Raw genomic sequence first — 6,000 nt, forward strand, 5'->3', positions numbered from 1 at the left:
GGGGTGTTGGGTCTACCTCAAATCCCATATGGAGACTTAGAAGGTTATTTTGGGATTTTGAGGAAACTTAAGGCCACTTGGCCCTAGCCTTGGGAATAAGCCCTAACTCTCATAACTCTCTCTCATTTACCATAACCACTAAGAGTAAAAAGAGGGTAAAGGAGCAAGAAGAGGAGAAGATAGTGTGAGTGAAGGAGATACAAGGTGGACTCTAGATTGAAGTGGGGCTCAAGAGAGTCAACTCTTCCAACTCCATACCTCTCTTACAAGGAGAAACCCTCCTCATTAACCTCAACAATCGTCTGTGGAGTGTCTAGGTAAGATCTTTCACCCATTCTTCTTGAAATCCATGTATTAAGATGGGGTTGGCTTGGAATTCTAACATGTAAGAGCTTGTTTTAGGGATTCCGGCCATTCAACCCCGAAGATCCACGCCCCTAGGTTGTTCCCAAGCCTTCAACAAATCCGAAGGTGCGGACTATTGTTCTTAGGTGGCTTAGTACCAACTTTAGTATGAGATTAATGATTTTGATTGCTTAGATGTCATACTTGGAGAATCTTGAGAAACCCTAGGAATGATATGTTTGTTGAAATAATATGGAATTGTAGGTTTGACTCTTATGATAATTGTTTTTGCTTCTCACATGATTTGGTGTATGGATAATTATATGTTTATGCCTTGTTTGATTTTTCATATGTTGTTGCTTCATAGGATGTATGATTCATCACCCTTGTGCATATGATTTCTTAAGATGGAGGAAGTGTTTAACTTCCTCATAAACCCACACTCTCACACGCACTTTGTTTCTTGATAATGTTTGCTTACTTGCAGGAATATCCGTTTTTGTATGGTTAAGATGCCTGAGAATATGATATTGTTATGCTTGTTGATAACTTGAATAGTTGATATGTTATGGATCACCCTCACCCTCTTGAGTTGGTCAGGAACATGAGGAGAGACGGTTGTCTCATCGGTAGGACTATGCTATGGCTAGACTAGTGGGTTTGGGCGGGTGTATTCAGGTGGCTGTAGTTCCACTATATAGGTCCCTTGTACCCGATGTCACTCGTCTCACGCTCGCCTGACTCGTGCGGTCTAGCCTACTGTCTGACCAACCTTGATTGTTAACCCTGTTTGCTCACACATGTATGGAACCTAGAACACCCTACAACCGTAGTGACCCACCAATAATCGATTGTAATTGGTCCACAACTTCGTGAGCCGGGCATGGTGGAATAGGACATTGTGTCCGATCTGTCGGCCTACGCTGGGGTACCGCGCTTCCCCGTAGTAACTGCGAGCGATCCCTTTCTCTCGGCACTCCTCATGTGCTTGAAGTCGGGGATGAGGAACCCGACGGGATCGCGGACCTTGGGGTCCCGGCCTCACACGTTGGGGGGTCTTGACCTCGCAACCAGTTTAGGGTATTGATACGTGGGGTGTAACAGAATCCCTAACTTACTGGATGAAATGACTTAACTAACAACTCGGTTAACATGATCGTATTGCACCGCATTAGCTAGGGTGGCGACTCGACAATCGAGGTCGCTCTGAGGGAGTGTTGTCATACGCGATCGTTAGATGGAGTCGCTCGAGGGAGCGTTGTGGCGAGGGCATGCATCATATCATCCTGCATGCATGCGCATTAATAAGATTAGTTAGATGTTTATGATTGACTGTTTTTCATTAAGATCATATTATAATTGATGCCTATGATAACTTAAGATTAATAGCACCCACTGAGTTGATCACTCACTCCTACTCTGGGACTGTGCTTTAAAACACCAACCAGACCCGTTTGTAGATGCAGGTGACTCAGGATTGGAGGAGCCTGGTGAGGCGAGCTTCGACGAGAAGAATGAGTTATCTTATTTCCAATTGATGGACGGCGCGCCATCGGCTTGATGGGAAGGATCGGGATTGCTGAGTAGTGGGCTCAGCCTTATTATTTTTGGGACATAGTATTCTTTTGTTGTTTTGGCTGGGCAACGCCTTGTGTGACCCATTTATATTTTTAGACCTGTATATATGATAGGTTTCTTTCATTTTAGGAGACTTGTGTGGTTATGTTCATGTTCTAGGAAATTTCAGGCTACATAATTAAACCAGATTAAATGCACATTAATAAAAATCAGTTATAAGTGACTCTCGGGAACTCTGGAGTTGAGCGTATGCGCGACCCCTAAATTCCAGGGCATTACTAGTTGGTATCAGAGCATGGTTTGGAATTGATTGGGTTATGGGTCATGAACCCACTAACGCATTCACTGACTTGGGAGGTTACACAATAGAAACTACGAAACCCTAGGAACCACCCCACTCCCGGACAAGGAATAGAGAACTTGATGGTGCGGCTGGATTCGATTGACTAGGAAGTTCTGTGTCTTCCTCTCTCGTTAAACCTAGAAATTCACCATCATGGGATTGGAAATCTCATACTACATCTTCCAAAACGATGCTCATTTAGCAAGCCGATGAAATAAATTTGGAAATCCCACCCCACTCATTTCGGGGATAGCAGTCCCAACCTTGAGTTGGGATTAACCTTGCAATCCTAATCAGTACAACTTAATGCCGCTAGCCAAGTAGGCCAAGGATTGAAATTTCCTTTTTTCAATATATCTTTTTAGGTATTCACCTGTCCTTGCTCTATTTTCAAACTTTCCCCGTATACTGATAGAGACGAGTTATAAACTGAATGATTGGGTAGTAGGAGCCCTCATCCAAGTCCAAATGAGCAAATACTAGGCTGGACACGTTAGTTTCGACCCATTCGGGGGTTGTTAAGCAGGAGAAAGCGAAATTTTTATCGAAAACAGAGAGAATGGGGAAAAAAGGGGTTTCAAACACTAACCGGAAAGAATTTCTCTAAACTAATAGGCCTAATGCGTAGATCTGCTCCTTCTAACCCAAATCCATATATAGAACTTCGCCGGAGGCCTTACCGGTGCCCGTGAAATGGCGGTATAAGTGGACCCCGCCGACCGCTATCCTCCCGCGCGCACCCCGCCCGCCAGCCTGCTGCTACCCGCGCGTGTGACACCCCGCCCGGACCACAGCGTGCACGCGGGACCCCGCCCACCATGCATGGCCCCTGCCTAGCTTGCCAGTCCGTTTGCAGGACCCCACCCAATCGGCGTGGGACCCGCCCATATGTCCAGACCGTGGGCCTCGCCCAAACCCCCAAAACGGGATACTTCCCCTTGACCAATGAAAATCTGAGTGGGGCCCATTTTCAATGCAAGTTAAAGGACCAAAACCCCTCATTCTTCCCCTCTTTCACTCTCAAACCCATTTCCAACCCACCATTCTCCAACATCATTCTATAAACCTACCTTCAAAGACCCTTCTTCCAAAAACTCCCACCTCTTCTTCTTCACTTTCAACCCACCTTCACCCTTCCTCCCTTCCCATCTTCTTCACCTTTACATGTTCCTTCTCCCATATATCCCATCCCCTCTACTCCAAACTCAATCCCCCAAATCCCCTTACTTCAAGACCCTTTCCATTCTCATCTCCCAAAACATACCTTTTACAAAGCCCCTTCACAAACCTAAATAACTCTCACATTTTATTTTTCAACCCATCATTTCCAAATCCATTCCTATACCCATTCTCAAACCCAACGTTAAACCCACTCCTAGGTCTATCCTCAAGTCTTTCCTAAGACCATTCCTCCAACGATCCACACACATCTCTCACACCTAAATCCATCCTAGCCAAAGGGGATGATTTTTCTAGCAACCGTTGCCTCTCTCTTCTCCATCCTGGTGATTCTATCGCTCATGGGTAAGAAGAGCCGGCTCCCGTCGAGCCCGGACCGAGCCGGGAAAGGCAAAGCAAGCAAAGAGCAGATCCGAAGGGGAAGGAAATCGCGGAAGTTCAATCTAAGCGGAGGAATGACTCTTAAAGGGCTCTCGCGATTTAAGCGTCCCCACCAACCATTGAAGATGTGGGGAATTTTCGCGTATGCAACGTCACCTTCGAAGCCTCCGTAGAGGAGCACTTGTTTGATGATATCGCCCTACTCGGTCGGTTCATGGAAAAGGGATGGGGTCAAATATTCTATGGAGATTCCCAGGCGGATGAAGGATGGGCTATGGCCTTCTACATGCAGATAAAAAACTCTCAATTCAAGCCCTTAGGCTTTAATCTTGTGGTGGGAAGCAAGAGGTTCCCGTTCAGGGTGGCGGACATTGCGGATGTACTTGGCGTGCCACTGGGGGAGGTGCAGATTGAGGAAGGAAACTTGGATACGAGTCGGGCCCGCAACGAGCGGGCACGCTTTCTGTGCGGACAGGTTGTCCAATAGAGGCAAGAAGTTGGCTTGAACGCATCCAACTAGACCCTAGAGTACCGTGTGCTTCACCATATTGGCACCCACAATATCTATCCAAGGTTGAAGAACCGTACCGAGTACTCCCGCTATATGGTGGAGTTCTTATACCAGATAGGCCAGGGAGTAGACGTATGCCTCCCAGCATGGTGCTCCATCAGATCGTGAGTGCCACAAGGGTGACCCGAAAGGAGGTATGCCTCCCATTTGGCCGTTTAGTTTGTCGGCTGGCTTAGCAGTATGGCGTGGGCGGATCGGATGGAAATTATATACGGATGCTGATCTTGGGAGACGATATGTTGAACAATATGAAGATAGGCCCAAAGCAACGACAAGCCCACATCGATTGATACGGAGATCCGGTCAAAGAAGAAAAGGATAGCGACGGAAGCAAGGAGGATGAGGATGAGGAGAGAAATGCTAAAAGGACCAAGCAAACTGAGGAGATCCAGGAGATTGGCAAGGAGCCACCTACCACTTCAGACATGCGTGAGCGCTGGGAGGCGCTCGACGCTAGACTGACTAGAATAGAGGAAACCCAAGCTAGGCACTATGCAGAGCAGTAGAAGTGGAACAAGAAAATATACCAAGCCATAAAGGCCCTGATCTGCTGCAGCAAGGGAGAAGAAACGCCTCCACTTTCACCTGACTCAGACGAGCAGCAGCATCACCAGACTGATGATTAATAGTTTGCTTTAAGATGTTTAGGTCTAATCTCCCGTACGGATGGATGCGTAGAACCTTAAATAGCTTGTATTTTCTCTTCGTTTCGCATATCTAGTGATCTGTGTAATACATGTTGTAGCATGTAGCTGGCCATGTTAATGGCATTTTGAAATTGATGATAATGTATGAATTGCCTCAGAAATTTCTTATTGCCATGAAAATGCCTATATGTATGTTGCCCATGTGCACGAATGGATCATATGGATCTCGCATATGTACGCATAAACTGGGTATGAGAGATGTACAGTACCTAACCTATCCCAGGACATTCTTCTAGGAAATGCCTTCGCAAGAGGAGGGTCGATACGTCCGCCTACCTCATGGCGGACTAATCGATAGGGACCTCCTCCCCGACAATCAATAAGGCCCCCTAGGTGGGAATGGATCCCAGAATATGGGTAGCACTACTTAAGAGGTGGCCCCGAGTGCTCCGCCACCGCAGGCCGTGACACCCGTACCTCCTACGCCACAAGCTATGGATCGAGTAGACCAGATGTTACTTCTCATACAACAACAACAACATATCATGGTCACTAATATGCAACAACAATAGCAGATGATGACCACTATGATGGGGTCATGGCCCAAAACTTGGGCATGCCACAACCTGAAGCGCCTGGCTTAATCACGCCCGCGACCAACACGAACAACCTATATGAGCGGTTCCAGAGGCATAGGCCACCTACTTTTGCCGGCACCCACCGCCCAGAGAAAGTGGAATACTGGCTCAACAGGGTCATCAAGTTGCTGCGACCTCTTCACTGTTCTGAGGCGGAGAATGTCGAGCTCGTCTCATATCTCTTTGAGAAGAAGGCGGACCTATGGTGGGAGAGTGTCCTCCGATCCATTCCCGAGAACCACATATGGATGTGGGAGGCATTCGGGGGCTGCTTTTTGAGAAGTATATCCCTCAATCGTATCAGCATGAGAGGGAGAA

This window comes from Magnolia sinica, chromosome 10, assembly GCF_029962835.1.
Source record: "Magnolia sinica isolate HGM2019 chromosome 10, MsV1, whole genome shotgun sequence".
NCBI lineage: Eukaryota > Viridiplantae > Streptophyta > Magnoliopsida > Magnoliales > Magnoliaceae > Magnolia > Magnolia sinica.